The following is a 25,007-nucleotide window of genomic DNA, read 5'->3' on the forward strand; positions in this document are numbered from 1 at the left end:
CTGGAGTTAGTGACCCTGGACTTTTGTATCCTTGTGACCTGTTCAAGAGCAACCTTGGCTTGGGCAGAACTTGAAGATTCCCCAACGTCAGTTTGATCCACTGGTTGTGACAATGAATGCCAAGGAGATGATGGCGACAAATTAGCAGCAGAAACATGCATCGGCGAGGGCTCCTGAATGCCAACGATCACAGGCTTGTTAATGTTTTCATTTTGCCTTGCCAGAGAGGACCTCGAATCAACAGCTTTGACTCACTGGAGGCGATGGAACGGATAATGAAACCCCTTCACAAGATCTAATTTGATAATACTAATGGAATGGATTATGATGCGAAGCAAAGCAAAGTTAATACCTTGTCTTGGCGCTGGGAGAAGCAAAACTGCAGAAGGAGTTTGAATCGACAGCGTCTGATGGATGCCATCGGTGATCCCTTCCAATTGATTGTCCGTACTAGGAATGATAGATGCATCCGTTGTCTCGGACCTCATTGCATCTGTCGTTGGAGAGATGCCGCTAGTTTCGGTCTCTATCAGATCCACAGACAAACTAGAATCCTTATGAGGCTCAACATCACTTAAGTTTGTTTTATATGAAAAAGAGTGTGTTGGTTTGGTTTTGACACTCATCTGACTGCTGAATTTGGAATCGATGGTCTGAAAGAAATATGGAATTAATCAATGACAGAGTCAATTATATAGAAAAGGAAGTCGTCAATAGTATTACCTTCACTCTACCTGTTGTGGTTGATGAACCTCTAATGGAGGGAGAACTTAGCAAGTTAGAAGAAGCGCCCATAGTTTTAGTGATTGACTGATCAGACTTGGAAGATTTTGCTTGTGCTTAGGTGGAAGAGTGGGCTCGTCAGAAACCTCCAAGGCAATGCTTTTAGCAGATTTATTCTTCTCCCCTTCAGGAATGTTATATTCATCCTTATCTTCGTCATTGATAGGGAAAGCATTGCCATCATCCTTCGCTGATGTAGTCATATCGGTCAGAAAAATAGCTGTCAGACAAAAGGGGTTCGTCAATCCTCAATTGAGAAAAAGGAGACAAGCGTCAAATAGCGACTCACCACGCTAACATCTAATAGATAAAATGGGAAAATATCTGGACATCCCTTTAGATTGGGGGTAATAAAAACAAATGTGTGCATGGATTGGAAAGAGAAACTGATGACTAAAGCGGAGAAGGATCATTTTCTCCTTCATTTTCTTCACATCCTAAACTAGACTTGTTATAATAAGGAATTTGAATTGAAAGGATATGCTCAAGTGTTTTGGAACCAAGAGAGAACCTTGTAGTGATTTTGAAATCTCTTTCTTTAGAGAGTAATTCTTGTCTTAAGAGAGACTTTGCTCTTTCCTTAGAACATGTAGTTCCTCTCTCATCTCTTCAAGAGCCACTCTTTGAGAAGGGTTTTCAATTGTCAACGTCGAAACTTCCTTTTTCAAATCTGAAATTCTTTTGAAGATTTTTTTAGTCTTTCAAAAGTTTCCTTTAGAAAATCTTGCAGTTCTTCATAAGTGAGTTATAGGGATTCTACCTCAATTTCCTCGTTGACTTCAAAATTACCCATGAGACATAGGTTGGTGTGATTAGCATCTTCATCGCTGCTTTTGCACTCGATGTCACTCCAGGTTTTAGCATTGAGGGCACGCTTCTTCTTCTCAAACTTTCCTTTCTTCTTTTTCTGAAGAGGACAGTCGGGCTTGATGTGTCCGAGCTTTCGACATTCGTAGTAGACTACTTCTTTTAATTTGGACTCATCTTTGGCTTTATGGTGTTTCTTCTCATTTCAGTATTTTGCTTACCTCTTTCCTTTGTAGTCATTTCCTTTCTCATCATGCTTTTGAACCTTCTTGTCAAGATCATCGTCATCTGATGTTGTAGGTTCACCTGCATCACCATGATTAGAAGTAAGCAAATCACATAATGGTGTATAGTGGTTCGGCTTATGACCAAGCCTAAATCCACTCTCAAACAAACAATGTTCACAGCAGCTGGATTTCACTAGTAATCAGCTGTACAAGTTACAATTGGCTAATGTAGTTCCCTTCACTTAATCAGTCATACTATCGGGATACAAGAACACTGCACTTACTCTTGTACACTTGACTATAAGCTATTACAGTGTTAAACCAAATACAAAGAGATTTACATATCAGGATTAGTGACAATTTCTAGCTCAGAAGATAATAGCAGTATTATAAGTATTCTATCCTTTTTTTCTCTAACTCTTCTTCTCAGCATTACTGCTATGACATTCTGAATTTCGACTCACTTTTGAGATAAATGAAATGTATATATTCTTCAATGCATTTGTAGTTAAATCTTGCCTGGAACAGATCATTATCGGGATATTAACCTTTAGGAAATGGCTACCTAGGGAAATGTACGTGGACCTAAGAACTCGACCATGAGTCGACCTTCGGTGATGATCGAGGTCGCCATGACTTGAGTAAACGAAGGTCGATATGCGTAAACCCTAAAAAGCCACTCGTTAGTCAGAGATACACTAAAGTCGCGTATGAGTGAAATTGGCCGTCATTTGAATCCGAACTGGGATGTCGAATTTCTCGAAGTGTCACGACTAATTTATTTGGACGACGTCACATAAGCGTGGCCAACTTTAAGGTTTATTGGATTTATCGAAAAGTGAAATTTGGACCGGGAATTGGAAAAAGACCATTTTACCCTTGGGATATTTGAATTCCTTTGAAAGGTTGAAGGGCAAATTGGAAATTGGCATTTTCCCTCCATGGCCAAAGCTAGAGGACCATTGTGCCCCTCCCTCCTTGCATATTTCTTTTTCTTGTCATTTATTATTTTGGGTAATTGGTTGGGAGGAATTTTGTGAGCCCTAAGATCTTGTCTTGCCCAACAAGATGTAATGTGAGCCCTTGGATGTGTGAGTAGGAGTGGGTGATGGGGTTTTTAGTGGGATTAGTAGAGAAAAATCTGACGAAGTCTCTCTCTCATTCATTCTCTCTCTCTCTCTTCTTCTTCTTCTTCTTCTTTTCCTTCTGCTTCTTCCTTCTACTGCTGCTTCCTGTGTTGGTTTCTTCTGCTTTTAGCTTCTGCTTCTGCTTCTTCCATTGGCTTCTGCTCTGCTGCTGCTGTTCTAGGCTTGGTGCTGCCCTCCTTGCTTGGATTTGCTTAGGTTTTTCCCTAGTAAGTGGCATTCTAAACTTTGTCTAAGCTAAGGGGTTACCAATGGGCATATTAGGGGTTGATTAGTGGCTGTGGTTAGTTGGTTTAAGGGTAAGGCAAGTAGATTTGCTTGTTTATTGTGTTCTCAGATTTCGTTACTGCTATGTCACCGAGTTTTGCTATTTTTTTCCGAGACCTGTGTGGGCCGAATCTGGGGTAATGTTCTTCATGAAAGTTGTTCAAAGCATCTTGGAGTATAACATATTTTTATTTGGGAATTTTTGGAAGTCATTTGAGGCCATTCGGAAGTCCATCTTTTGACCGAAATTAGTCTGCCGGAAATATTGTTCCTCCGACCTTCGGGTCAGTTCAAATTTTTATAAATTTTTCTAGACCTATTTTCAAAATTCCTTCTTCACAAAACTTGTTGGGGACATTTGTGGCTATAACATATAAAAATTTCAAAGCTTTCTAAGGAGATTTTGTTACTGCTTGAAATGCATTTTGAAAGCCAGATGGCCAGTCCGAATGAAATGTTTTATGTCCGACTTTTGGATGACAAAAAGAGATGGTTATAGGCAGAACTGGGTTTTGTGTTTTTCATGAAAAATGTTCATCAAGATATCTTTTAGAATATCTCCGAAATTCATAATTTTTGGAGTTGAATTAATATTTATTTTAAAAGGAATCCCAAAACTGTGCGCTGGCCCGAAATTGCTCCGAATCTGTGTATTCGGTTTTCCCTTGTTTCTTGTGGCTGAGTTGATTGCGGTGATGCTTGGTGGCTGAGTTGAATGTTGTGATGTGTGGATTTATGCCATTGAGTGTATAGCTTGAATTGTGGTTTGAAAGGTGTTGGAATGATTGGGTGATATGGTTAGGCTGAGTTGTTGATTTGGAATTGAGCATGTTTGTGTGTTATTAGGGCATATGGATATTGTGTGAAGGGAATGAGAAGTGTATCGAGTATGATCAATAGGCCCTGAGGCGTGTTGATGCGGGGAAAAGACATGAAATTAAATGAGGATGTACGTTTGATCCTATAATCCTTGAGGAGTGTTTACGCGATGAATTGGATTTGTCTTGAGGCGTGTTACGCGAGACAATGCCCGGATAAATCGGAGGACCGTCGACTTGATGCGTCTTTACGCGAGTCGTGCCGTAGACTTGATGCGTGTTACCCGAGTCGTACAATGAGGTGGGCCTGAGGTGTGTTACGCGGGTCAGTATTGATCGAAGTGGACACATGTGTGTGTCGGAAGTTAAAAGATGTGAGCATGTGTAGAGATTGAGATTGGAATGGGTTGGAATGTTATTATGAATGCATGTGTAGGAAATTGGTTGTATCTTAGAGTGCATGTGCAATGAGAAGTTGGTTATGTTATTGTGATCCAACTAACATGTAGGGTTATATGTGCATCGAGGTAAGGCTAGAGAGTGCCTTTGAATGTTACTGCATGTTGATTGAATGTGTTGGACGTTATTCTATTTGTCTGGAGGTACACGTTAGCCTAGGTGAGGTTTAGGGTGTTTGCTTATTGAGACTCGTCTCATGGTTATTATATAATCATTCCAGACCCCCGACCCTGGCCATGAATGGTCTGTCATAGCATTTTGGGATCCCAAGGAAGAGCTGATGGAGCAAGACCCCGAAGAGGAGCCCATGGAGTTGGTGGACCCTTTTTGTATAGCTCGATTAGCCTACCCGACCACTTGTCCCTTTTTTTATGATAGTGGTTTTAACCCTAGTGGCCTTTTGTATGTAAGGTTGGATTTTATAAGTACGTGTCGTTGAATGAATTATGTAGTTGATTTGTTCAAGTGTTCTCCTACTACCCTTGGTCTTTAAAACTTGTCTAGGTGTTATAATTGCTTCCGTGTGTATTCTATGTTTTGAAGTTTCGTTTGGGTCGGCGACAAGTCCTGGGACGTCGCATTCGAAATACGACTACGGACGGATGTCGCGGGCTCGGTAGGGTCCAAGGCGTTACATCCCAGTTGATTTGGCATCAAGGCAAGGTCAGCTCGACCCAAGTTCGTCGAAACCTGGACTGATAAGGAGCGACGACCTTGGAATAGATAGTTGGGGAGACTTGTGTGCTATGCGTGCCTTCAGACTGTTTGACTGTAATTGCTGAGTGATTGGGTGCAATAACATTTGAACTGTAGGTTCAGTAGGACTTAAGGTAAGTGCACGAACCCTGTTGATTGTGACCTTATGCTGCTTGTGGATGGTTACCTGCTTTGTGAATTGTTGTTGTGATTCATTGCCTAGGATTATAAACTTAAATAGTTGGCCTAGGTCTCTAATTCCTGAGAGGAATTATAGCAGGTATGTGAGTGGTGAGAACCTTGTAACAATGAGTAACCGAGGAAGAGGGATAGCAGGCCGATTGGGTTCGCGAGCTAGAGTTGCGGAGGACCCCAAAGTGGATGGAATATTGAGGGCACTTGAGAAGGTTGGAATTTTAATGGGTAGATAGACCCAAAAACGAGCTACTACTGCTGCTGCGAAGGCCGCTGTTGCCGCCGCCAACATGGCTAATGGAAATAACGGAAATAATGGGAATCCTAGAAACAATGGGAATAATGGAAATCGTCAAATGCATCAATTGGTGGAATAGTTTTTAAAACTAAAGCCTCCTAAGTTTGATGGGAAAGGTGATCCCGAGGCTACATCGATCTGGGTGGAAGAAGTGGAAAAGGCCTTTGCCGTGCTGGGATACACAGAAGGCGAGAAGGTGACCCTGGCAGTGTATCAACTATAAGGAAATGCCAGTGATTGGTGGAGAGCCACCAGTAGAAGGGTTTTCCCTGCAAGTACGGCACCAACTTGGACCGCTTTCAAGGAGGCCTTCAATGGCAAGTACTTCTCTGAGAGTACCCGGGAACAGAAGATGACTAAATTTCTCAGACTTCGCCAAGGCCAACTATCAATGGACCAGTATGAGGCCGAGTTTGCAAGATTGTCTAAGTATGCTCCAAGGATGGTGGAGGACTCATTGGACAAAGCCTAGAGGTTCCGAGATGGACTAAAGTCGGACCTTCACAGCCAGATGATTTCATTGAACCTGAGGGACTACAACGAGTTATATGAGTGGGCTTAGGCTATTGAGCGAGATCAGAAGGAATGGGCTACCGCCTCTGGATCGCGGTATACCTCGGCTAGGGATAACCGCCACTTCGGCAAGAGGCCGATGGCGAGGAATCGACGCTTTATCCCTCTCGTCAAGAAGAACATCGGGAAGCCGAGCCACTTTCAAAATAAGAACGAAGCGTGTTTCAGATGCGGTGTAACGGGCCACCAAATGAGGAACTGCCCCAACAATAGATAGGCTAGGCCGCCTGTGCTACCGCAGCCGCCCCAGAATGGAAATCAGATGGGAGCTGCCGTGTTGGCCATTCAGAATAGGCCGCCAGCTCAAGGACAAGTATATGCGATGGCGAGAAGGGAAGCTAAGGACATGCCTGGCATGGTTACAGGTACAGTCTCTCTCTGTGATCATGCTGCATATGCTTTATTTGATCCGGGGGCGTCGCACTCATTTATATCTGAGCAATTCGTTACATTGACTGGAATTGAACCGAATCTACTAGAAGTTATACTATGTGTTACCATGCCTTTGGATGATAAAGTGATGATTTCGTTAGGATGTCCGGATTGTAAGATAGTTATTGAAGATAGAGAGGAAATGATAGATTTGACAGTCTTATCTATGTTTGATTTTGATGTGATTGTGGGTATGGATTGGTTGGTTAAAAAGAAAGCTATAATAGATTGTGGTAACAGGGTGATCCAATTTAATCCGGTTGGGCATCCTAGATTCGAGTTTATGGGAAGCCGAGGAGGAATCTCGATCCCTTGGATTTCGTCACTTGAGGTGACAAAGTTGATGGACAAAGGGTACGAAGGGTTTCTAGCAATTGTGGTTGATTCAACGGCGGAGAATCCAAAGTTGGAAGATATAGCCGTGGTATGCAACTTTCCTGAAGTCTTTCCTCAGGAATTGCCGGGATTGCCACCAGAAAGAGAAGTGGAATTTGTAATTGAGTTGGCCCCTGGGACTGAGCCAATCTTGAATGCGCCTTACAAGATGTCATTATCTGAGTTGAAGGAATTAAAGGTTCAAATGCAAGAATTGCTAGACAAAGGTTTCATTCGTCCAAGTGCATCTCCGTGGGGAGCGTCAGTCTTATTCGTAAGAAAGAAAGATGGGACTTTGAGATTGTGTATCGACTACAGACAGTTGAATCAGGTAACTATCAAGAATAAGTATCCACTACCGAGGATAGACAATCTGTTCGATTAGTTACAAGGAGCATCGATGTTTTCTAAGATTGACTTAAGGACTGGGTATTACCAATTGAGGATCAAGAAGGAAGATGTGCCGAAGACTTCATTTTGGACAAGATATGGACATTATGAGTTCACGGTGATGTCGTTTGGATTAACTAATGTCCCTACTGCCTTTATGGATCTAATGAATCGAGTATTTAAGGAGTTCTTGGATCAGTTCGTCATAGTCTTCATAGACAACATATTGATTTATTCGAAGAGTCCAGAAGAGCATGAGATGCATTTAAGTAAAGTTCTACGGACCTTAAGAGAACACGCATTATACGCTATGTTTAGTAAGTGCGAGTTCTGGCTCAATCGAGTGGCGTTCCTTGAACACATAATCTCTAGGGTTGGAATCTCAGCAGATCCGACAAAGATTGAAGTGTAACGAAGTGGCTGAGTTGTTGATTTGGAATTGAGCATGTTTGTGTGTGATTAGGGCATATGGATGTTGTGTGAAGGGAATGAGATGTACATCGCATATGATCGATAGGCCCTGAGGCGTGTTGACGCGGGAAAAAGGCATGAAATTAAATGAGGATGCACGTTTGATCCTATAATCCTTAAGGAGTGTTTACGCGAGGAATTGGATTTGTCTTGAGGCGTGTTACGCGAGACAATGCCCGAATAAACCGGAGGATCGTCGACTTGATGCATCTTTACGCGAGTCGTGCCGTAGACTTGATGAGTGTTACGCGAGTCGTACGATGAGGTGGGCCTGAGGTGTGTTACGCGGGTCGGTATTGATCGAAGTGGACAAGTGTGTGTCGGAAGTTGAAAGATGTGAGCATGTGTAGAGATTGAGATTGGAATGGGTTGGAATGTTATTATGAATGCATGTGTAGGAAATTGGTTGTATCTTGGAGTGCATGTGCAATGAGAAGTTGGTTATGTTGTTGCGATCCAACTAACATGCAGGGTTATATGTGCATCGAGGTAAGGCTAGCAAGTGCCTTTGAATGTTATTGCATGTTTATTGAATATGTTGGGTGTTATTCTATTTGTCTGGAGGTACGCGTTAGCCTAGGTGGGATTTAGGGTACTTGCTTATTGAGACTCATCTCATGGTTATTATATAACTATTCCAAACCCTCGACCATGAATGGTCCGTCAAAGCATTTTGGGATCCCAAGGAAGAGCCGATGGAGCAAAACCCCAAAGAGGAGCCCATGAAGTTGGTGTGTCACGCCCCGTACCTCACGAAGCGAGAGCATCCCACGCAAAGGCCGAGTTTCCTGCGACGTCCCAGGACGCGTCGCCGACCCAACGCCCAACACACAGAGAATCATTTCACATGCGGAAGCGACGTATATAAAAATGTATATACACCCGTACAAATATACAAGACAACCAAGGATAGCATGCATCACAATTCAATATGATTAAAAACATATACATTTCATTATTAACAAAATATTTACAAAATCTATTTCTTACACCAGATACGCTTATAAAAGCCAAGACGGTACAACGGCCGCCAATCATCAAAAGAGGGAACGTGGCTCGGCGGTCGAACACCGAATCTATCCGGGGCTCCTCCCAAATCAAATCGGCATACTTGCCATCCTCAAAGCTGGGGGTCTGAAAGGAGTGAGTTTATACAACAGTGAGACAAGTCTCAGCGAGTAAAAACCCCTAGACCGAAAACTAGGCTAACATGCACCTCCTAACAGACAAACGAATCACACAATACATATTGCCAAACAATTGACCTAGGCCCTCGGGCCCAGATCGAGCATACAATTGACCCTGCAGGTTAGGCAATTCAATATAATATCCATGGCACATACACGACACACTTAGTCACACGTACGCCAAACGCATGCTCATGCTAAAAAATGCCGGTCTCATACACGAATCACCGGATACGCACAATAGCCAATATACTCCGGCACACATTTGCCATGCTCATGATTCAGCTCAAATGATGCACTCTGGCATACGGCTCATTTTAGCAATTTATAAACCGATCCGAAGGCCACGACCTGAAGGCCAACAAATATTCTGACCCGAAGGCCACGACTCGAAGGCCAACAAATATTCCGACCCGAAGGCCAACAAATATTCCTACCCGAAGGCCACGACCCGAAAGCCCACAACACTCCGCGGTCCGTGCCGAAGCACATATGGCCCAGTGTCTCTAGCCCGCGTAAAACGCCTCAGGCCCAACACCGATCTCCTTAATCTTCCGGACGAACCGGGCATCGTCCCGCGTAAACGCTTCAGGACGGCACGACCCGAAAGCCACTAGCGATCACACGTGCATGCCATGCTTGCACACTTGCACAATTCTCGTCTCATGCCCATTCTCAGCACACAAAATGCATGGCCATGCAAATTCCTACACTCGGGTGATCACACGATGCATAATGAGCACCAATTTCAATCACGGGCATGCACTCCAATAATGCCAACATGTTCAATTGTGCCATAATATAGTCAATCAGCATTTCATCAGCATGCCCAATTTCAATTAAACACAAATCGGCACGGCACACAATTCACATAATTAGTTCAACATAAAACCACGCATTCGAGGCCCGACTTCCAATCTATTTCTCGGCCATTAAATATATATACGTGGCATCACACAATTGAACCCAATTAAGTACCAATCGGTCATCAAATCGTTTAATTCAATAACCATGGCAACAATTCCACTAAATCTCCACTTAGCCAAACTTATTCAAATTCGGATCCAAGGAGGACTGCCACCAAACAGCCAACATTAAGGCATAAATCCACCTCCTAATCAGCCTATTTACTTCCAAATACCCCACATAATCAGCCACTAACAATTGGACCTTAATTATGCTTAATTCTAACCTAGTTAACCCCAAAAATTACCCTAATCCGTCTAGAAATGCACATTAATCCTAAATGAGGTTTAGGAGTTAATTACTCACACTAACTAGGCTCCAACCAGCACTAAACCGGCGGGGAAACGAGCGGCCAATCACCGACGTGCGGTGGAATCGGCGGCGGCGTCCCAGCGGCGTCTATGGCAGCTAGAACGGCGGACCGGCGAGGGCGGCTTGCTCGGCGGCGGTGGCTGATCCGGCGGTCCTTTGGCCCAAACGAGAGAGAGAAAGGGACGGTGAGGGTGAGGTGGAACGGTGGGGTGACGGTGGGGGTGAACGGCGGTGGCCGGACGGCGGTCCGGCGGCGACGTGCACGGCGGGCGGTGTCTCGGCCGAGAGGAAGGGAAAGAGAGAGATTTCGGGAGGGAGAGGGAGAGAAGAGAGAATTGGCCGGGGAAAATGGGGGATGAATGAGAGCAAAACAAATATATTAATGGGTCAAAGGGATTTGACCAACATTTTCAAAATTCCAATTTTGCCCTTGAAGACTTGGCCCACACTAATCTCTATCCAATAATTGAGGGGCATTTTGGTCAATCACCTTGATGCATTATTGGGCTGAAAACCAAATATTAATTTCCCCAAATTATTCCAAAAATTCGGAGCCCAAAATAGGCCAGGGGCAAAACGGTCATTTTTCCGGTCCCGGGTCGAAATTCCATTTTTCGACTGTACCAACCCCAAATGTGTGTGGCCAACATAATATGACGTCGGATTCGCAAAAATAGTCGCACAAGCCCTCGAAAATCGACATCGAAGTCCGGGTCCAATTTCGTGACCAAAACTCGCTCAATTTCCAATTTCAAGGTCTGTCACTAACGAGCGGCTGTTTAGGGATTACGCGTATCAACCTAGGGTTATCCGAATCATGACGGTTCCGATCATAGAGAGAGAGAGAGAGAGAGAGGAATTATCACTAGTTTCAGAGGTCACGATCGCTCGGGTTAAGTTCGGGACTAGTTGGTCACGTGTACTCTCGGTCGTGCGGAATCACCCGCGATCCGATCGTACGTCATTGGCCAAACTAAATCTGTCACCCTCGTAGGATCGGCCCACATTGGCCCAAAATATTTCCTTGTCGTTTCTCGGAATCGGTGTCCGAATCGCGATCGGGTCCCTGGTCCACGTACCGTTTCCTAATTAGCCATTCCCTATCGGTTAGTATCCCGAGAGAGCTCAATTTCGGGCGAGACTTACTAAAATTAAATGAGGAATAATATCAATATTATTGATCCCGGAAACGAGTCGAAATTCGGGATGTTACATGGTGGACCCTTTTTGTATAGCTGGGCTAGCCTACCCGACCACTTGTCCGTTTTTTATAATGGTAGTTTTAATCCTAGTGGCCTTTTGTATGGAAGGTTGGATTTTGTAAGTACATGCCGTTGAATGAATTATATGGTTGATTTGTTCAAGTGTTCTCCTACTACCCTTGGTCTTTAAAACTTGTCTGGGTGTTACGATTGCTTCCGCGTGCATTCTATGTTTCGAAGTTTCGTTTGGGTCGGCGACAAGTCCTGAGACGTCACATTCGAAATACGACCACAGAGGGATGTCGCGGGCTCGGTGGGGTCCGGGGCATTACAACTGCTTCTTATATACTTAGATGATCAAGTGACCAGCATCTTCCAGGACTAAATATTAGCATGATCCCTTACCCATAATCAGGACGTGTAGATTATTAGTAGTCTGCTAATGCTATCCACTAACAAACTGTGTGGATGACTAGTGATCAATCATCCAATAATCCTCTTGAGTATCTCAGCTTCTAAAGACATCACCTTGATGAAAGATTGACCACGGTACTTCTAAGTCATCATGAACTCCTCGTCATCTTTAACTTGTTTTCCTTCCTGTCAAGATCCTCACACTACAAAAAAACTGGATTTTTGCCACGAAAATTTGCGACGAAAAAATTTTCGTTGCAAATTTGCGACAAATTTTCCAACGAAAAGTAAAATTCGTTGGAAATTTCCAACGAAAAATTTTTCGTTGCAAATTTCATTGGAAATTTCCAACGAAAAAATTTTCGTCGCAAAGTTCGTTGGAAATTTCCAACGAAAAAAAATTCGTTGGAAATTTTCAACAAATTTTGCGACGAATTCAAAAAAACACGGTATTGTTCGGCATTTTTTATATTCGTTGGAAAATTCGTTGGAAATTTCCAACAAATTTTCCAACGAATTTCCATTTTCCGGGCCATTATTTCAGTGTTTACAATTTTCGTTGGAAAATTCGTTGGAAATTTCCAACGAATTTTTTTTCATTGGAAATTTCCAATGAATTTTCCAACGAATTACAAAAAAACCAGTTACTGTTCGGCATTTTTTATATTCGTTGGAAAATTCGTTGAAAATTTCCAACGAATTTTCCAACGAATTCCAAAAAAAACCCGGTACTGTTCGGTATTTTTTATATTCGTTGGAAAATTCGTTGAAAATTTCCAACGAATTCCAAAAAAAACCCGGTACTGTTCGGTATTTTTTATATTCGTTGGAAAATTCGTTGAAAATTTCCAACGAATTTTCCAACGAATTTCAATTTTCCGGGCAATTACTTCAGTGTGTATAATTTTCGTTGGAAATTTCCAACGAATTTTCCAACGAATTTCAATTTTCCGGGCAATTATTTTAGTATGTACAATTTTCGTTGCAAAATTCGTGGGAAATTTCCCACGAATTTTGCAACGAAAACCCTACTTGTTCCTTATTTTCGCGCTCGTTATTCCCACAACTTTCAATTTCGACATTCACTCTCTCTCTCTCTCTCTCCTTCGCCTTCACCTTCTCCCTCCGTCTCCCCCTCCGCCTCCCCCGCCGCCCCCCCTCCTCCTCCGGCTCCGGCGCCATGGACACCAAGCCTCCGACGCCCCCGACGGCCCCGACGCCCCTGACGCCACCAAGCCTCGTCGCCGGCGAGGGCCGAGCTCGCCCGGATTTGGGCGAGCTCGAGCTCGCCGGCCATGGCGAGCTCGGCCCTCGCCATGGCCGGCGAGGCTAGGAGACGACGACGGACTTGACGGGCGGCGGCCCCGAAGCCTGCTCCCGCCCCTGCTGCTGCTGCTGCTTCTTCTTCATCTTTGGCCCTCGCCGGTGACGAGGCTTGCCCTCGCCGGCGACGAGGCTAGCCCTCGCCGGCCATGGCGAGGGCCGAGCATGGCCGGCGAGCTCGACCCTCGCCGGCGACGAGGCTGGCCCTCACCGGCGACGAGGCTGGCCCTCGCCGCCGGCGAGGGCTATTTTTCGATAAAAAAAAAAAAAAATTTGACCAAAAAAAAATTATTTTTCGATGGAAAAAAAATTTCCACGATTTTTAACTCGACCAAAAAAAAATTTGTAATTTCCAACGAAAAAAAATTCGTCGGAAAAAAAATTCGTTTCCAACGAATTTAGCCACGAGTTTTCCAACGAATTTTCCAACGAAAAAAAATTTATCGCAAATTTCCAACGAAAATTGAAATTTTTCGTTGGAAAAATTTCCGACGACTTATTACCAACGAATTTTTTTTCGTTGGAAAATTCGTTGGAAATTCGTTTTCCAACGAATTTTTCCAAATTTTTCGTTGGAAATTTCGTCGGAAAAAACATGTTTTTTTGTAGTGTCAGCCTTATACCTAGTCTTTGTTGAACTCACATAGGTCATTGATATCATCATTATCTTCCACCTCATCTATATAAAGTAGCTGCTCATTGCCAACAATCTACTGCTCCAATAATAATATGTTGCACCTGATAATGATGTCGATCCTTCTTCTAGTCCTTCCAAGCATATTGGTAATTTCAACTCTATCAACCTGTTCATCTCCATGGTCCTTTCAAGTTTTAGCGAACATCCTAGTTTTATGCTTGTTTTTTTTTGGTAAGGGTAGTTTTATGCTTGTTCACCATCACTAAGTCCATCAAACTGTTGATCCGATTTTTGTACCTCCAAATCATTACGAACATTCACGTTCTTCTCGACTTGCTCACCCTCGATCAAGGTCTTTCCAAATATTCACCTTATCTGAAAATCCTTCCAACTTGTAGACATCTTTAACACCTAATATCTCGTTCACCTTAAATATCGGTAGCGATCCCTCAATATCGCAGAATATTCATGACAGCGGCAGAGCACTCCTTATATCAAAATCAACTGGTGCTGATTATGACACCATCTGCATATTGGTTTGTGCATATATCACCAATATATACATTGATAGCTTTCGATTGTTTTTGTTATTGTCAAAACAACATAGGAGATTTTTCAACAATCAACACATAGGTGATTTTCTCAACATGGTTAACAGTATCACATAGAGGGGATAAATAGGTAATTTCAAGAAACTTGACTAATTATTGCGGAACTGAAAGCGTCAAATTTGATATAAGGTAAATCGGGTAAAAATAGTGTGTTTATATACATAGGAACATGTTATATCAAATAGTGCAAAGCGATTCTATCAAGAAGTAATGAGTATAAGTAGAGAGATAGAGAACGCCGCCCACAAAGCTTTATAGTGGTTTAGCTTAATGTAAGCCTACATCTACTCTCCTAGACTAACAGTCTACTTGCTAGATTCCACTAGCAATCTTTGAGTAGTTACGGTAGAATGTGCTGCTTATACCCAAGTACTTCTTCCCAAAGTTGGTGTTGCTTATATTCAAGCAGATAGATCTCACTATCTCATACCTAAACACAAACTATAACACTAACACACTTCTCAAGAGATTACAATTTCAATATGCTCGAAAAGACAATGAACAAATGTAAAGCTTTCTCCGTATTTAAATTTTTGTACTCTCTTCTCTCTCTCTCTCTCCGGTGTTTTGTTGATCTCCTTTTATACTCCTCAGTATCGAATCTTCCCTTTGGACAATCTTCACTAGTATCAATCTCCAAGCTGACCGTTGGACAATTGTTGAGTAGATCAATTTAGCCATTAAAGTCAATCAATCCAAGTTCCTGTAGATTTGGTCGCCTATATAACCAAATCTTTAGTTTTCAAAAATAGAGTAGCTTGGCTATGGAAAGTAACTTGTCTTCAAGATAATTGTTAATTAACCAAGATATCGTGCGTGATTGATATTTTCCGTGTAGATAATATTAGATCAATCAATTACTTCTAAAATAAGAATCCATACCAAATCAGTAGCTTTCAAAAGATAAGATAACTTATCTCAAGATATTATCCTTTGAGCACGTGACAATGTTGGTGTCCCAGGTAGTGTAGTCACTCCATTTACATTAGCAGTTCCCGATTATATCTTACTTCCGGGTGATATTAGACTCTTGTTATATCATGTTTCTCGATTATATCCAACTGCTTCTCACTAGGAACTTCGAGTACGACGATGATATAGATCTCATAGACTATTCACCTTGGTACCTCCAAGTCTTAATGGACTCTCCATTCTTCTAGACTTGTTCACCTTACAATTTAAGTCCTTCTAGCTATCTCGAATCTTTTCACTATGTACTTACAAGTCCCTTTTACACAGATATTACCTGAAACATAAACAACTCTTGCATAAATCAAGCTCGTAAGAAATCAAAGATTGTTTTGTCAACTTCAAAATTTATAAAGAGATTTTCTCAACAATCTTCCACTTTTTTATGGTGATAAAAATTTCCATGTAAATATCAAAATAATTGATTTGATAAGATTTGTGCAGAAATAATTAAAATTGCTTGCAGCTATTAAGGCTTAGAAACATGAGTTTAAGCAACCAAGTTGATATAGTCTTAACTTGGATAACATTAGTAAGCGCAAGACTATTTTCTATAAGAAAACTATGAGAGGATTTGCAACAAGGTAAAAGTAGTTTCTTATAGTATTTGGATGTATAAAGACTGCTATATGCCAAAGTGTATAGTATTAGTTTAACTTGATCCAAATATATCCAGTGCTTCATGCAAGGCAAAAGGTACGATATCCTGTATTCACACATTTGCAGTACACATACATCTTGTATTTTGCAAAATATATCCTGTATTCAAGATCACATGAGTATTAGTTCTCCAGCATATATCTGCGTCAGTACCAGCTCTCCTCTAGCATATATCTGCATTGTATTTCTCTCCCTTTTTATCATCGTCACGAAAAAAATATTCCAAATCACATACAAATATCATCATAATCATATAAAGATCAGAATCCACAAAATGTTCAAGGTAGTCAAAGTATTTAAACCACAAAATTACAAACCAGTTAAAAAACTACATAAAAACTATCAGGTTCAATATCACTTTGAGGAAGAAGGGGTGTTTGAAAAGAATGAGGGGTCCAAGGGAGCTCTCACTGGATCATAGCACTTCAAAGTGTTCAGATTGGTCTCAATTCTGGCCAAGTAGTTTCCCCAATCCTGCTTGCAAGGTGGCCATTCCATCCTTCAGAGTGCTAACTTCTCCCTTCAATTCTTCCTTTATAGCTCGAACTTCCTCCTTCAGAATCTCTTGGTTGGCCTTAACTTCTTTTAGCAGACAGACCAGTTCCGACTCATTCTGAGTCTCAGCAGCAACTGGTTGAGGTACATGCTCTGGCTTTGGTTTGGTTCCGACATTCAACAGCCCGCTGAATTCGGGAGCGACAGTCTGAAAGAAATATGGAATTAATCATTGACAAAGTCAATCGAATAGAAAGGAAGACGTCAGTAATATTACCTTCACTCTACCCCTTGTGGTTGATGAACCTCCAACAGAGGGAGAAATTTGCAAGTTAGAATAAGTGCCCATAGTTTCAGTGATTGACTCGTCAGACTTGGAAGATATTGCTTGTGCTATAGGTGGAAGAGTGGGCTTGTCAGAAATCTCCAAGGCAATGCTTTTACCAGTTTTCTTCTTCGTTCTTTCTGGAATGTTATCTTCATCCTTGTCTTCATTATTGACAAGTGTAGCAATCATCCTTCTCTGATGTAATAGTATCGGTACGAAAAACAGCTGTCAGACAAAAGAGGTGTGTCAATCCTCTATTGTGAAAGGAGACAAGTGTCAAATAGCGACTCACCACGCCTCTTTGGATGGATAGATAAAATGCCATTCCCAAGCAGAAAAAGATTGAGATAAAAAGTGGCTGATGATGTTTGTCAGCTCTTATAGACTATATTCTTAAGGATCATATGTGACACTATAGCAAGAGGAGCAAAAGTTCAGGTGTAAGATTTGCTACATGGCCCATAAAATTAGTCAATGTCTGATCAGCTCCAACAATATGGTATAGCTTGAAATAATTCCTTAACTGCCTATTCTTATGGTCTGGCAGCTTTCTAGCCATGGCCTCTTTCAGTGTTCTACATTTCAAGGTTGACCTCATACTTAATCTTATAGAACGACTCAGATTTGGCAATCTCAATGTAGAGCATACCTTCGACTTTGCATTTGACCCCTTTAAAGGAAGAATGTTCGGTATCAGCTGGTTTGCTGAACTCCACCTGTGACAAACCTTGGGTAAGCATGTATTCAGTGCATCAAATAAGATTTCTACCGTGTGTCAAATGGTTATAAAGGTTGATGCTTAGATTCAAACTGACTGAACGTGAAAAGAGAACAAATGAGTTTTGAGATTTCATCGACAGTATTAATCAGATTATCTCCTTGGAAGAGTAGCTGGTCAAACAAGTCTGAATTACAAGAGAACAGTTTGGAGAATGGAATACCTTCTATGAGCCACTCATCCCAATTTAGTCACAGCACTTCGGATAAAGAGTTAACTTGAACATAACGGAAGCGCCACATCAAAAACTTAAGATACCGGCACAGAGGTCAGCACTTTTCCGCACCACATCAAAGATTTAAGATACCAATACAACGTTCAATGCTCTGGAATGTGTACGTAACAACACCACACAAATAGAAGTTCTTTGGTTGTATATCACAGAAAAATACTACAACAAAATTATAAAAAAATGCCCTTTTAAAGAAGAAATAGAAGTGGAGTCCTTGCATATTTGAACCCATCTTTCCATTAAAAAAGATGAAAGAAATATAAAGTCTTCATGACTCAAATTATATTTGAAAAATTATTCTGTGTGTTGATGGGAGAGAATATCCTGTACATCGTAATTTATCATGTCATGCATTTTTGTTGTTATTAAGCAATTCATTCATGTTTGTAAACATTCCAGACATAACACGTGCTTATCAAGTGCCATCCTCAATTTATGCGGTATAGTGGGAAAATCAGTGGTGTTGGTTACCTCGGATGAGCTTTCCACCTCAATTATTGAACTGCTTGGTTTCTCGAAGGAATTCAGGTGTTCCACGCTTTTAATATCGTGAATCTTTGGACAGCCCTTGATTTTAATTTCTTTCAGTTTCAGCTTCTTCAGTTTTGATAGATGGGGACGTTCCTCAAGATTTAAGCAGTATGAAACATTCAATGATGCTAAAAATATCAAGTTCTCCAGCTCATCCAGCTGCTGCAGGTTGCAGTGAGATATTCTGAAAACTCGCAAGGATTCGAACTTCCCGAGGCCTGGAACTTCTGTTACTGCACAGTCGAAAAGCTCGAATTCTGAAAGGAGCTTCAAATATGAAAGATCTGGCAATCCTGTCCGCGATTTGTAATGGCGAAGTGATAGAGTATATAAACTTGAAGGAAGCTGTGGTATCTCTTTCAAGTGAATGCAGCAAAGGGAAAGCTTCCTGAGCTTCTTAAGGTGATGCAACCCAACAGGTAGTAGTTGGATCTTTAACACAGATAGCTGCAATATCTTTAGCTCTGACAAACTCTTAAGCTGCAAAACAGTGCGTCCTTTCGCCTCAATTTGATCTTGGACAGGTAACACCAGTTCCTGGGATCCTTCAGCCAAGAATAACTCTCCCAACTTAACCAGGTGATGGATGTCTGGGATTGTATCCATCAACTTAGAACTGACAGATAGGCTTATTAAAGTGGAAGGAAGCTTGGGCAATTTACGGAGCTTGTCACAATGAAGCAGATCCAGCATGTGGAGATTGGTAAGTGTAGAAATGCTATCTGGTAGACCACGAATCCGAGAGTATCCAAGCCTCAAGACCCTCAATTCCGAAAGCTTCTCAATATCTCCAGGAATTTCCCCATCCAAACTCCGACATCTTGAAGCGTGCAGCTCTTCCAGCCTCTTCAACGTCCATATCGCAAGGCAGCTCTCTTACAAAAGTAAAATCAATTTTGAGCACTGTTAAAAAATTTAAATTATTGACATCATTAGGTAATTCGACAATTGCAGTGCTTGATACATCAAGTTCGGTCAATGAAGCCAAAGTCCCCAAGGACGTTGGTAACTTCAATATCGACCTACAATGACTTATTGACAAGTGTTGTAGCCCTTCTAACTCTCCCATAGACATGGGAAGTTTAGTTATTTTGGTACCATTCAGTGCAAGGACTCTCAGAGATTTTGCTTGGCTAATTGAATCGGGCAGCTGGATCAATGAAAGACAGTTGCGGGCACTGACTCTTCCAAGATTTTTCAAAAGACCGACGGAGGCAGGAATTTCTTGAACAGCAGTTCCATCTAGAAGAATCTCTTCCAAGGATATGAGGGAACCCAGCTCTTCAGGCAACTTATTGAGTTCGATGCAAAACCCCAAGTTCAGTGAAATCAAGCTCTTCAGACTTTTTACTGATGAACCAATTTCAACCAATCGAATGCAGTTTTCAAGAATCAACCTCTCTAAACAATTGTAATGAGATAAGTCTGGAGTTCTGATCAAGTCAACACAACCGGTGAGGTTCAAAACTTTCAATTTCTGGGCTTTCTGTCAGAAAGTAGAATAACAAAACAGTTAACTTTTCCGCTACAATTTGACAAATGAAATTAAAAATAATTTACTTCTGTACCTCGATTTCTCTCCAACCATTCCATTTTTCATTGACCTTGCTCCAGGAAAGATCTAGAATAACCAACTCCTTCAAATCCAAATTTTCAGCATGAAGATTCCGAGGACAACCTTGCCAATGGAGCCATCTTAAACTTGACAGACGCCGCTCAAAATTTCCTTCAAGGTTCGCCTGATCCAATCGAAGGATTCTTATGTTTGACATACTCGCAAAATGTGCTGGACCAAAACTGTATTGTGACCTACTGTCAAATTTGAGAAGAACACCTTCAACATGTTTCGTTCCCTACACGTGGAATATAGGATTGCCAAGGGACTTAGCATTTCCCCACAAAAATATGTGAAGATGATAAATGCTTAGAGACTTCAAACTAAAGAAATCATTTTTATTATGGGTCTTTTGTTTCACGAAAAGTGAATGATTTGGAAAATAACTTCCTAAAAATGATCGCTCGTATCTCTTACAAAAACAAACGAACAAAAAAAATATTTTCATTGTTCATGAAATTATGTAAACATAAATTGCTATAAATAAAGAAAAATTTTCATTGACTAATTATTCCAAGATATAAAAGTGATCCTTTTTAAGAAAATGTTTTACAAATCAGTCATTTTCAACGAAACAAACGGACCGTAAGTGTCTTTCCTCTACGAAAAAAGGAACACAAGTTGTAAGGCATACAATCATAAGGTAAAAAACAGTGATGAACTTGTATCTTACTTTTTCATTCGTCAGCACATCCACGGCATCCATGTGCATCCACAATCTACTACGCTTTCCAAGTTCACGATGTTCCAATTTGACGATATCCCTACCTAGGTCTCGAAGTTGATCATGCATCCACAGTTTGTTGTTCTCAATCTTAACAATAGATGAGAGGACGAGCACTTTTAATTCCAATTGGCTTGTGGCATCACGGTCGGACCACAGGTAGCATGCAACACTTTCGTCCTCTCCGATGAAGAAACAAGCAATGTCCAGAAATATCTGTCTTTGCTTGTCAGGTAATGCTTTGATGATTACCATCAAATTCTGTTTAACTTGTAGCTCAGGTACTTTTTCCAACTCGTCTAAGGTTTGCTTCCACACGTCCTTGCTTTTAGAAAATAGATACGACCCGACAACCTCAACAGTCAAAGGAAGCCGGTCAATAGTTGATACTATATTTTCGGACAGAGTAGCAAAGTCATCTGGAGCAGGTTTCTCCCTGAAGGCATGGACGTGGAAAAGTTTAAGGGCTTCATCTCGTTGCATTCCTCCAACCTTATATTTCAGGAACACTTCAAGCTTATCTAAAGCTTGTTCGGCTCTGGTGGTAATTACGATCCTGCTTCCAGAGCCTAACCAATCAAGACTTCCTAAAATTGATGTAAGTTCAAAGCTCGGTTCAATATCATCGAGAACAATTAGAACTTTCTTGTGGAAGAATCTGCTTCTGATGGACTTAATCCCGTCATCATCATCAGAAGGAATTTGTATATGCATTGCACCTAGAAGGTCAGAAATCAACTGACCTCGCAAATTTACTAAGCCTCCTGGTTTTTTGGCATTTTCTCTAACGCTTTCCAGAAAGCTACAGCCATCAAAGAGATGAAATATTCTTTTGTAGATTAACTTTGCAATTGTTGTCTTCCCGGTGCCCCCTATGCCATGTATTCCAACTCCACGAACATCGCTAGATTCCACATTTAGTAATTCCATTACTCTTTCCACATGATGCTCGATGCCAACGAAGTATCTGTTCAATGCCCTCAACACATTTGCGACAAGTACCTCGATGAATGAAGCACGTGTGCGTGAGCTGTATCATGCGTGCACAAGGCACATGCATAAAGATTAACGTAAGTCCAACAGTGTCTGAACTCTGAAGTAGTTTGCAAGAAAAAAATTCACGCTCTCCTTTCAAAAACTATCAAACAGCAATCAGCTTTAGACAAACAGGCCACGCAATTAGTGGCACATATTTTTACTAAATCAGCAGAGACAAAGCACGGTAGGATGAGATGCAAAGGTTGTTAGTTGCATCGACAGAAATTAAGCAAATCGGTATCACTCTACACTAGCATTTTCTCGCAAGAGGTAGATTTCCTGTAGATGCAGATTCCAAGAGGAAGAACATTCTCCTGGACCCATCTTAATACAAAATCACAACCATAATTGCTGCCTCTAAGTTAACGGAAAAACTGAGTCTCGTGCTTTTAAAGATGTGTGTAACATAGGAATACTGAAATTTATCAACAAAACCAAAACATTAAGTAATGTGGCAAGCCGGGAGTAAGAATGTAAACAAGTGGATCATATTGAGTACCAGATCAGAGCGAGCTACATCAGGTATTGATACACCTAGCGTTAGTCTAATTAGATTAACTAAATTGAACTAAGCGCTACCTTGGCATTTGGATGCTAGGTTACTCAATCGAACTTACTCAATTACACTTACCCATCACTCTCCAGCCCTGGGATGGATCCCACACGGGTGAGAGCTTCCTCCCATTCCCGGAGGGTGCTTGGGTCGACTCTGCTCCATCTATGCGCGGCGAAAGCCCCGGCGTAAGCGTGGCATCTGCGCCTCACGACCGATGGCTCGACGTCGAGGAAGACGGGCATGATGATCTGGCTCATCGTCTTGTGGCACTCCACAATCAGAGTCAGCTCTTGGAGGCACCTTGTGCTCGACGCATAGTTCTCTGACAGGATCGGAATGGCGATCTTGGAATGCCTGATCGCTTGGACAAGCGACCACCCAAAACTCTCTTCCGGGGTGAGACCCTCTTCACGCCTGAACACGCGGATCCCCGCTTGGTGGAGGCTACGGTAGAGTTGATCCACAAAGTCGCGCCGAGTATCTGATCCCCTGAAGCTCAAATACACATCGTAACTCTTTTCTCTTGTTTCGGTGGATCCTCCTCCACGGTTGTGAGGATTCTCCATGTCCATCGCCTCCTTCTTACTCTCAAAATGAAATCTGTTTTCGTGTTGGGGGGCCTGCTTCTCTCAGTTACGTCTCTCTTCCTTACTCTTATTTCAAAGATCCACCTACCAGTTTCATAGTACGGGAGTCAGGTGCATAAGGGCCTCTTTAACCGGCCGACCATTATTGCAAGACGGATGTAAAAATATAAAAAGAAAAATTTTAAAAAAAACAAAAAACAAAAACACCAATGACCTTTGACTTTTGCAATATGTACGACCGCGTGCTTAAACTTTTCCTTACCAATTCAGTCGTCGAATTAAATGCCTTCATTTTTTTTTATTTTTTGTTCTACACGTACAGAGGAAGACTTCTAGAAGTGAAAAGGAAAGGCCCTCTTGGATCTGTGAATGGAGCGGGCATTCACAGGATAAAGTCTAGAGGTAGAAGCCAATGGCTCAGCACTTTTCTAAGTCAAGGTTAATTAACCAGTCTATTTGAATACATCAATTATATATGAGTTGACTGTAATTACTTTTCAATAAAGAAGTGATAGTGGGTGAGAAAATATTGGGTATCACTGTGATTCCAGGTCAGAAAAAAAAAAATCCATTCTTCGTGCGTCACGTGTCCCTCGCAGGTCCACTTGTCAGAAAAATTTCTCTCTTCTGCACTTACTTTTCGTCTCTCTTCTTTGCGTTCACCATTGCTCTAGAGCTTGAGCTTGAGCCCAACATCTCAGCCTCCATGGCCATATAGCTCGGGCTCGCGGTTGCAAGCATGTTTGAGCTTCAAGCTCGCGGCCATGGCTAGCTGGCCATGGTCACTCGAGTTTTGAATCCCGTCCATAACTGCTAGATCCAGAGACTTATGGCCAAAGATGCTCAATCCGTAGTCTAGCCATCGCCATAGCCGCAGAGCTCGGATTCGAGCCTAGAGCGTGAGCTCTAGCACAACCTTTCGACCATGGCTGCCATATATTGAGCTGGCGGCCATGGATGCTCAAGCTCACAAAAGCCGTGTAGATGGAGCTTCGAGCTTGCGGCTATGGCAGTTAGACCCAGAGTCTCGTGGCCATGGATACTTGATTTGAAAACTTGCAGCGGCCATGGACGTGGAGTTCGAACTTGAACTAACGGCCATAGCCGAGAAGAAACCGTAGTAAAGAGAGAGAAGAGAGGAGAGAAAGCAAGTGCAGAAGAGAGAGATTTTTCTAGTAGGTGGGCCTGCAAGGGACACGTGGCGCACGAAGAATGGACTTGTTTTTTGCTGACCTGGAATCACAGTCATACCCAATATTTTCTCACTTGTTAAGGACACTAGGGAGCATACATCAAGGAGCACAAGAAGGCGACGACTCGGGATTTGTTTTTAGTCAATTAACAATTAAATTTTTAGTCAATATTTAAAGGCATCTCTAAATTCCCCATATGAGCATATGAAATATATGAAACAACAATATTGGACGGAGAAGGGGGTACAGATTTTGTTCTTGATGACCTTGAATATTTAGAGGGAATGAATGCTCCGTCGAAACTAAAAAAAACGATGATCTTGTTGAAGTTCGAGGTCTTGGTAGATCCAAGTTCTTGGACGAGTTGAGCATCAACTCATGCAATTCCATTGAAACGATGGATCTTTCTCAATTGAAACATTTGAAGAAAGTAAATGCTAATCGTTGCAAAAATCTAATTGAAGTTCAAGGCCTTCATAGGTCAGAGTTCTTGAAAGAGTCAGATATCTCCTAGTCTAAATGCATTGAAAGGCTAGATCTGGATATCTCCTAATCCAAATTCATTGAAAGGCTAGGCCTTTCACAATTTCATTATCTAAAGCAATTGAAAGCTTTTGCTTGGGAAAATCTTGTCGAAATCCAAGGGTATATGAGTTTCTTGGAAACGTTAGATGTGTCGTAATGCAAGTCCATTGAAGGATTGGATCTTTCAC

General features: G+C 41.8%; 1 pseudogene; it reads right to left on the minus strand.

The window, feature by feature from the left end:
* Positions 1 to 627: 627 nt before the first annotated feature.
* Positions 628 to 23,177, minus strand: LOC115666282 (disease resistance protein RPV1-like; annotated as a pseudogene).
* Positions 23,178 to 25,007: the final 1,830 nt, after the last annotated feature.

The sequence above is a fragment of the Syzygium oleosum genome, unplaced genomic scaffold (genome assembly GCF_021117445.2).
Source record: "Syzygium oleosum isolate NSW1041296 unplaced genomic scaffold, Sole_v2.1 Sole_v2.16, whole genome shotgun sequence".
Classification (NCBI taxonomy): Eukaryota; Viridiplantae; Streptophyta; class Magnoliopsida; order Myrtales; family Myrtaceae; genus Syzygium; species Syzygium oleosum.